Source organism: Pipistrellus kuhlii, unplaced genomic scaffold (genome assembly GCF_014108245.1).
Source record: "Pipistrellus kuhlii isolate mPipKuh1 unplaced genomic scaffold, mPipKuh1.p scaffold_m20_p_36, whole genome shotgun sequence".
Taxonomy (NCBI): Eukaryota; Metazoa; Chordata; class Mammalia; order Chiroptera; family Vespertilionidae; genus Pipistrellus; species Pipistrellus kuhlii.
Genome location: NW_023425536.1, coordinates 2,061,921 through 2,071,078, shown reverse-complemented (window position 1 = coordinate 2,071,078; position 9,158 = coordinate 2,061,921).

The window sequence follows — 9,158 nt, the reverse complement described above, 5'->3', positions numbered from 1 at the left end:
GACCAATAATATGATTAACAGACAAATTTTCAAAAGAAACCTTTTTATATGAAGTTATTCTTGTGTTTTACTTAATTTATAGTTTATTAAATATTTAGATTAACTTATTTAAGGCAGTAAATATTTTTTTTAGCAGTGTAATTGTCTTGAGATAACAATGCCTTCATTGTTCTTCAAAATACTTTATTAGCCCAGTTAATGTGATTGCTATTGCCACCCAGCCCTCAGCTGTCAACCCTTTTCAGAGATGACCTCCATAATGTTTCATGATTACCTCAGCTGAAGGTCATCACCAAAGGTCATGAACCTGTCCCTTAGTCTCATTCAGTGATTGCTCAGCACTTGAGTAAAAATAACCTACTTTCTCATCTTGTCTTTGAACAGCTCGGACATGTCATCACACATTCAGCACTCCCTGCACAGATGGCTCAGCTACTCCAATGTAAGTGTATTGCAACTTGACTTCTTCCTCGGACTGACTCAGCTTCCTTCTTTGCTCATTTCCTAAATGAACTCCTACTCTCTGCCTCAGAGTTTTCTACTCAAAGAAACTGACCATAATTGTTCCATAATTTTTTTTTTTAATTGAATTTGTTGGGATGGCAATGGTTAATGAAATTATATAGATTTTAAGTGTAACATTCTATGATACATCATCTGCATATTGCTTTGTGTGTCCACCACCCAAAATCAAACTTTCTGTCACCTTATCCTTGATCCCTTATACCCTTTATTACTCCTTTACCATTCCCTCTGGTAACCACCATACTATTGTCTGTGTCTTGAGTTTTTATTTGTTGCTTTCCATTTTATAACACCTATATAAGTGAAATCATATGCTTCTTATTGTTTTCTGTCCTATTTTGCTTAACATGATATTGCCAAGGTGCATTCATGTTATCACAAATGGCAAGTTTTATCTTTTCTTATGGCTAAATAGTATTCTATTGCATAAATGTACCACATCTTCTAAACCATGTCATTGGTTGGTTCCATATCTTGGCCACCATCCATAAGGTTGCAATCAGCCTAGAGATGCATATATCATTGTGAGTACATGTTTTTAAATATTTAAGGTAGGTGCCCAGAAGAGGGGTTGTTGGGTTATATGATTATTTTTTTCTTAATGTCTTAAGGAACCTCCTTACTGTTTTCCATAGTAGCTTTAGCAGTTTACATTTGCACTGCAGTGGATGAGGGTTCCTTTTTCTCCACAACTTATCAACACTTGCTGCATTATTTGTCTTGTTGGTAATAGCCTTTCTAATAAGGAACAAAATAAAAAGTCACAAATTCACCATAATTTCCCCCCCCAATAACTAAGGCATATTTTTGTTTTCAGTTTAATTAAAGTTTGCATCATGTTTTCCCTCTAAAATTATTTATGATATTTTGTACTAAATATTTTTATAGAAACTAGAATAAAATTTCTATAGCTAGGTGATAATATTAAGTCAAATCGGAATAAAAGAAAAAGTATTAAAGTAATAGAGATGAGAGAGAGAGAGAGCTGCAAGTTGGAATCTCCATTCAACTAAGTTCATTGGCCTGGTACATTCTAGTAATTAGTAAAAATGTATTAGGTACACAATAAAAAGATGATTTGCAAACCAGGAGCACTCAAAGCAAACACAGAATGAAGATCAGGGGATACTGTTATAAGCAGCTCATGTAGTGAGGAGCAGTGGCTCGTTATAATATTAGAGTTTTCTTAAATAATAGTGGTGAGTGGTTATATCAAATGGTTAGTAGTTATCTCACTTCAATTTTGAGAAACAAGTTAAGTTTTGCTTATGATTTCCAAAGGCACAAACAAAACAAATTTAGGTCAACATGATTATAGTTCATCAAGACCCATTTCAGACTTCTGCCATGCAGAACCGTAAGATAATACAGTTGTGGTGCTTAAGTCATTAAGGTTTTATTATGTTTATAGTAGCAATAAGAAATAAATAAAATGAATAAGAGTTATGCAGGAAAGTCTGGCACTGGTAGAGAAATTGCCATATGCCAAAAATATAAGAGAAAAGAGAACATGCCAATTTTCTATTTTAGATGTAGTAAAATAGAGTTGGAGCATGGAATTTAAATCAGGACAAGAAGTAACTTTAAAGTAGAGACCAGTTAATGAGGACTTTTGCAAATCTTGTAGGAAAGTGAACTTTTATTAAGAGCAAGAAGAGCCTTTGAAAGCTTTTCTAAAAATATATTTTATTGATTTTTTACAGAGAGGAAGAGAGAGGGATAGAGAGCTAGAAACATCAATGAGAGAGAAACATAGGCCAGCTGCCTCCTGCACACCCCCCTATGGGGATGTGCCTGCCACCAATGTACACGCCCTTGACCTGAATCAAACCAGGGACCCTTCAGTCCACAGGCCGATGCCCTATCAACTGAGCCAAACCAGTTTGGGCTTTTGAAAGCTTTTAACACACGGAATAACTTAATCTGATTTTTGCTTTATAAAGTTCATTCTGAATTCAGTATGGACTCATGGTAGGCTGAATTACATTCAGTTGTTGTTATAATTTAGCCCACAGGTATTAATGACCTAAACTAGGGTATTTGCTGTTGTCATAAAGAGGATGGGAAAGATTAATAAATAAAATAAGGAGAAGTTGGAGTCAACTAAACATAGTGAAAATGGTGGACAAAGAGAAATAAGTGTTAATATCATGAGGTTCTTCCTTGCAAAATTGGTAGGTGGTAGAATTATGAATGATATACTGACACAGAATGAGCAGGCTGGGAGAATAGCAGGTAAGGTCAATTAAGTAATAGGCATCTCCAAGTTGAGATACAAATAAAAGTTGGATATGTGTGGTTGGCCAACAAAAGTGATGATATAGGACTGAATACATAAAGGTAACTGAAGCAGTGAAGAAATTGTATACTTTGCCACAAAGACAGCAAAGAAGAGATGGATCTCGAATATAACTCTGGGAACAATAACTTTTAAGAAATTTTTTCAAACCTTAATTTAAATCTAATTGTGCAACTTTTTGCTGTTTTTCTATAGCAGGATTTTGATTCTGAGAAAACAAGATATAAACCATGCCTCTACATTAATAGGTCAAGTTCTTTAATTACTTTGAAACTGTTTTTCTATTTTCAAATGGTTATAATAATTTCCAGTTTGATGTTTGTCTAAGGACAAAATAGGGGATAGTATGTGGAATGCCTAGCAAAATGATTAATGAACTAAGGATTTAGTGACCATTTTGTCATAGTAACTAAACAATGGCTATTATTTGATCATTAATTAACTATTAACAATGAACAAATCATTAACAGTTAATCTGATTTAATATATTTTATATATAAATACAATTTTCTTGTTCTTAGACATAAAAAAATTGATTTAATCTATTGCTCATAAAAATGCAATTAGTGTCCAAAGATTACAGCCTCATAATCTAATAATTCTTTTTTTTTTTTTTTTACCATTTTAATATTTTTCTTAAATGAGGGTTAGAAGAATTACTATATAACTGTTTCTTCAATTAAATGACAAGATCTTTGAGTGTAGCAGCATGCTTTCCAATTATGTGATATGATTTTTTTTGTAGCAAGCATAGGGGTATATGCATAACATGTTTTCAGTTTTTAAAAAATGTACATAATCCACCGAAACCGGTTTGGCTCAGTGGTAGAGTGTCGGTCTACGGACTGAAAGGTCTCAGGTTCGATTCCAGTCAGGGGCATGTACATTGGTTGCAGGCATATCCCCGGTAGGGGGTGTGCAAGAGGCAACTGGTCGATGTTTCTCTCTCATCGACGTTTCTAGCTCTCTATCTCTCTCCCTTCCTCTCTGTAAAAAAATCAATAAAATATATTTTAAAAATAATAAACAAACAAACAAACAAATAAATAAATAAATAAAAATGTACATAATCCCAGATATTATATTTATTTAACCAGGTATAGTAATGCATATAATTTATGTTCTCATTCTATTTATTCAATTTTCTTATAGCTGTATAAGACTGATTATCATAGACATTCAAACAAACAGAAATGGTTGACATGAAAAATAATATAAAAACTATTTTAAAAGTCTGTATCTTCCCTATGGTCTACAGCTTTTTTTAAAAAAAACATATATTTTATTGATTTTTTACAGAGAGGAAGGAAGAGAGATAGAGAGCCAGAAACATCAATGAGAGAGAAACATCCACCAGCTGCCTCTTGCACACCCCCTAGCAGGGATGTGCCTGCAACCAACGTACATGCCCCTGACGGGAATTGAACCTGTGACCTTTCAGTCTGCAGACTGACGCTCTACCACTGAGCCAAACCGGTTTCGGCTATAAAAACTGTTTTAAATAGCTATGAAATAATTGTATCAGTAATCCAAACAAAGTAAAATCTACAAGAAATGATAAATTGTGGAACTGGAATCTGTGGTGAATATACACACATACAACTATATACATGTATATACACGGAGTGGCCAAATTGTTATGATCTCTGAATGTATAATAATCTGGCTACTCAGTGTATATTCTATATAATAAAAGGTTAATATGCAAATTGTCCCCTCTACCAGAAGTTCAACCAGCAGGCAGGCTGGCCAACTGCCCATTTCCCCTCCCTGGGCCAGGCTGGCAGGACCCCACCCATGCACAAATTCATGCAGGCCTCTAATACCAGGCCTCTAATACTAGATTTGAAGATTTCAAGTCCATTTTTGAAATAAAAATTTCATATAAAAGCATGAAATCCATTTTTAAAAAAGGGATTGATCAAGTCTTTATTAATTCACAGTTGGGTAGAACATATTATTTTATATGGTCTGACAAAAATTAAAGAATGCATAAAAATGATCAATTTTTAATAATACTAAAATTGCCATTCTAACAATTATAAAATATACACAATCTCCATTAAAATACTAATGGCATATTCACAGATCTATATCAAATACTCCAAAAATGTACATGGAACCAGTAAAGACTGAATAGTGGCAGCGATCTTGAGAAAGACGAACAAAGTAGGAGAGATCACAATATCAGATTCCAAGTTATACTACAAAGCCACTGTGCTCAAAATATCGCAGTAGTGTCACAAGAACAGGCATATAGATAAATGGAACAGAACAGAAAGCCCAGAAATTGACCCAAGCCATTATACTCACTTAACTTATATAAAAATAAAGGAAATATGTGTACTTGGATGCAAAAAGAGTCTACGTATGCAAATCAAATGAACAATTTATACAAGAAATTAACAGGTTGGATAAAAGATTGAATACTAAAATAAAAGTTATTTAAAACAAATATACTTGTCAAGAGAATTATAAATTAAATTCTCGATTTCCCTGATATACAGCCATTCAAAGTTAGCCTATTTTTAGCTTACCTTGATTCCATTCATAATATCTTTTACACAAAATACTTTGAAAACTAACAGGAATATACAAGAGCTATTATGAGTGTAATGTAATGAGTAAGATTGCTGTTTCTGTAAGGCTGGATGTTGTGTTTTACTTTGTCATTTCATATTAGGATGAAGACATTTTAATATGTGTCTTCACGTTTGCAATTTGATGTGTGAGGTATTAGAGCATAATATTAAATTGCAGTTTTCCCATCCACATTGTTCTTGTCTCTTTCTCCTTTTCTGTCATTTATCATCCTGCATCTTCTTTTAATATGCTAATTTTGGTTTATGTATTTGTTCTTTCTCAAGATGAAAGTTGTCATTAGCAGGGAGAAAGTATTATTTTTGTCATTTTTGTCATGTTGCCAATGTACCATGAAAATGGTTCATCTAATAAGGATAGACAAGAAATATAGAGAATGCATTCTAGAAAATCTATTTAAAGGATCATTTCTTATTTACTATTTGATTGTAAAACAGTATTATGATATTATACATCATGTCAGAATTATAGTAAACAATTCAAATAACAACACTATTTTAATCACTTTCTTTTCTTTACTACTTATTATGAAATTAAAAAGTAATTATCCTTCAAGCCCATTTGGCTCAGTGGATACAATTTTGTCCCTCAGGTTCAATTCTGGTCAAGGACTGGCTCAAGGACAAGCCCTGTTCAGGACAAATGTGGGAGGCAACCAATGGTTGTATCTCTCTCACATCAGTGTTTCTCTCTTTTTGTCTCTCCCCCTCTCTTCCACTCAATGGTTTTCAAAGGATTAACAAAAAGAAGTAATTATCGATTAATATGAAAATAGAGATAATTTGCTGTGAATGATGGGCACACAACACAGTATAGTACAGATCATGTCTCATAGAAATATACACTTTAAACCTGTATAATCTTACTAATCAATGTCACCCCAATAAATTTAACTTTTAAAAATGTAGTGTGTCAGTATTGCAGCTTAATAGATAATCTATAATAATAAAAGCATAATATGCTAATTAGACAAGACAGAGGGATGACTTTCCAGATGACCTTCCGGATGAAGCCGGGGCTGCAAGGACCAAGGCAAGCTGCCACAGCTGCCAAGGCTGAGCCCCTTCCATGGATTTTGTGCACCAGGCCTCTAGTTTACTATATTAATGAATGTATGATATTCCTTACGTCAGAGGTATCTGAAAGTATGCACATCTCCAACACATCACATTTTCAAGCACCATACTTGAATGGATTAGAATTAAACACATTCTAGAATTAATTGGGAGGTTGGGGTTAGGGGAGGTGTGTCTTTAAATAGCAATAGTTATGTTTAAAGCTAGTCATAATACAGAAGAATGATATATGCCTCTCTCCCACTTGAGAGAAAATCAGGATACTAGAATCTCATGGCGATAAGCCTTTCTCATTATTTTTAAAATAGTCATCTACACACCTATTCTGACCCTCTAATATATTAACCATAATAGCGTTCTTTTATTGGAGAAAATATTATTTTAAAGATTGGTCTTACTTTCATGGTTTTTAAAAAATCCATGATATTTCAAGAAATGTCAGCATTTCAGGTTTATGATTACATCCTCATGTCTAGTTGGAGGGGCTTCCAAATGTATCATTATTATTAAATTTATTGAACAGTTTGGGTTTTTTGAAACATTTTTATTGATTTCAGAGAGAAAGGGACAGGGAGAAAGAGAGAGAAACATCAATGATGAAAGAGGATCAGTGATTTGATCAGCTCCCCTCTCCATGCCTCTCACTTGACTGTAATCAAACCCAGGACCCTTCAGTCAGAAGGCCAAGGCTCTATCCACTGAGCCAAACCAGCTAGGGCTATCATGAACAGTTTGAATCAAATTTTCACAACCTAAATTTGAATATTATATTCAACTAGATGAAGTTTTGGGTTTTGCATTCGAATGTTTGATACATGCTTTAGAATTTACCGTATTTTTTGGACCATAAGACGCACCAGTTTTTAGAGAAGGGAAATGAAGAAAAAAAGATTCTGAAACAAATAGTGTCCTAAAATATTTTATGTGCATTAAAACCCAACATCACAGTCATAAACACATGTAATCAACCCTGTAAAGTAAACAGCAGCATTTAGAACCATTTTAGAGCCGGGCAAGTAAAAAAACTTTTTTTTAAAGTATATGTGTAGGCTATATTTAGATCATAAGATGCAGGGACTTTCCCCCCCCACTTCTGGGGGGGGCGGGGGAAGTGCGTCTTATGGTCCAAAAAATACGGTAAGAGAAATTTATTTTACACACTTATTATAAAAATCAGGAATTGTTCACTAATATCCTGTACTAGCTTTCTCTGAGCATGATTCTAATCTGTGATAAAATTTCACCTTACCTTGTACTTTTAATGAGTATCATAAACTAGTGATTAGTAATACACTCACAGAACAGAGCATACCAGCATTACTCTTGGAAAGGTTATAGAATAGAATATAAAATGGTGTGAGAACCTGTCAAGTTTCATGTCAATCTAGAGCTGACACACTGGGAAAACACTCGCCTTCTCTCCACGGTTGTATACCCCCAGCACAATGTCTAGTGTTCTTACTGGAAGGGTCTATCTTCACCGTGGTGCAAAGGTAGAAATGCGCTTCAGTTACTTGTTGAAGCCTCTTCTAGATCAGTTTAAAAGTTTCTCTTCAGACCCTCCCCAAAGAGCTGGGCTCTGTGCCTGCACTGGTTCTTCATACGAGCCCACTGGCAGGAACCTGGAAAGCAAAGAGCCCAGCTGTGCGCCTGTGCAAGGCCGCTCACAGGGGCAGCGTGTAAGCAAATACATGTATTCTGCACCTGTGGGAAGGACCCAGCCCCATAAGCCTGGCCCCCCGCAGATGGGGAGCCATGTTCTTCATTAGTGTGTGCACCTTCGATGTGCAAGCTTCCTTTCTTTCTCCTTTCCCTCCGCCTTGTTTCAGTAAACCTCTTCTTCTGAACCCATTTTCCTCTATCTTGAGTTCTGTCTTGAAGTGGGGCAAGAACCCCTTCACTGGAATATATAAAAAATGGAAATTTATTTGAAAGTCAATATTCTAGTGAAGTGAGAAATATGTTAACTCCTTTTATCCATATTAATGAACTCATTTTTTACATTTGTTTTGTAAATAAGATGCTTAAGTAATTATTCTAGGGTTGTTTGTGAGCATTTTAGGGGCAATGGTATGACTCTTAAGATGTCTGTTTTGTCTTCTTCAAAATTAGAAAACATTCTGAAAAGGAGAGGAAAGTGAAAATGTAGCTAATCTGTTTCTCATCATAATAAGGCAGAGGGGATTATAACCACTCTGGTAAATACCTACCTTGTTTACCAATTCTGGTAAATGAAAAGCACACCAATTCTGGGATAACATTTATGTGTCTGTTTTTCCTCTTAATTGTCCTGTGCTTTACAATCAATGTATGGATTCCATTAAATCTATAATCACAAAAGCATAATGTGCTAGTTAGGCAGGATGTCCTTCCAGACGACCTTCCCTGGGTGCCTGTCAGGGGCCCTAGGGAAGCCCGGGTCTCGGTGCCTGAGGAAAGCTGGTGCAGCTGCTGGTGGAAGGAAGGCCTATTCTTGCACAAATGCTGTGCATCGGGCCTCTAGTATCTTATAACTTTGGCCAAGAAAAGCATAAGCCAAATTGTTATATTTATCACTCAGCCTTTTTTTTTTAATTTTAAATTTTTTATTGTTTAAAGTGTTACATAAATCTCCTTTTTCCCCCACTGACCTCTCCCTGGCTGCCCCACCACTAGCA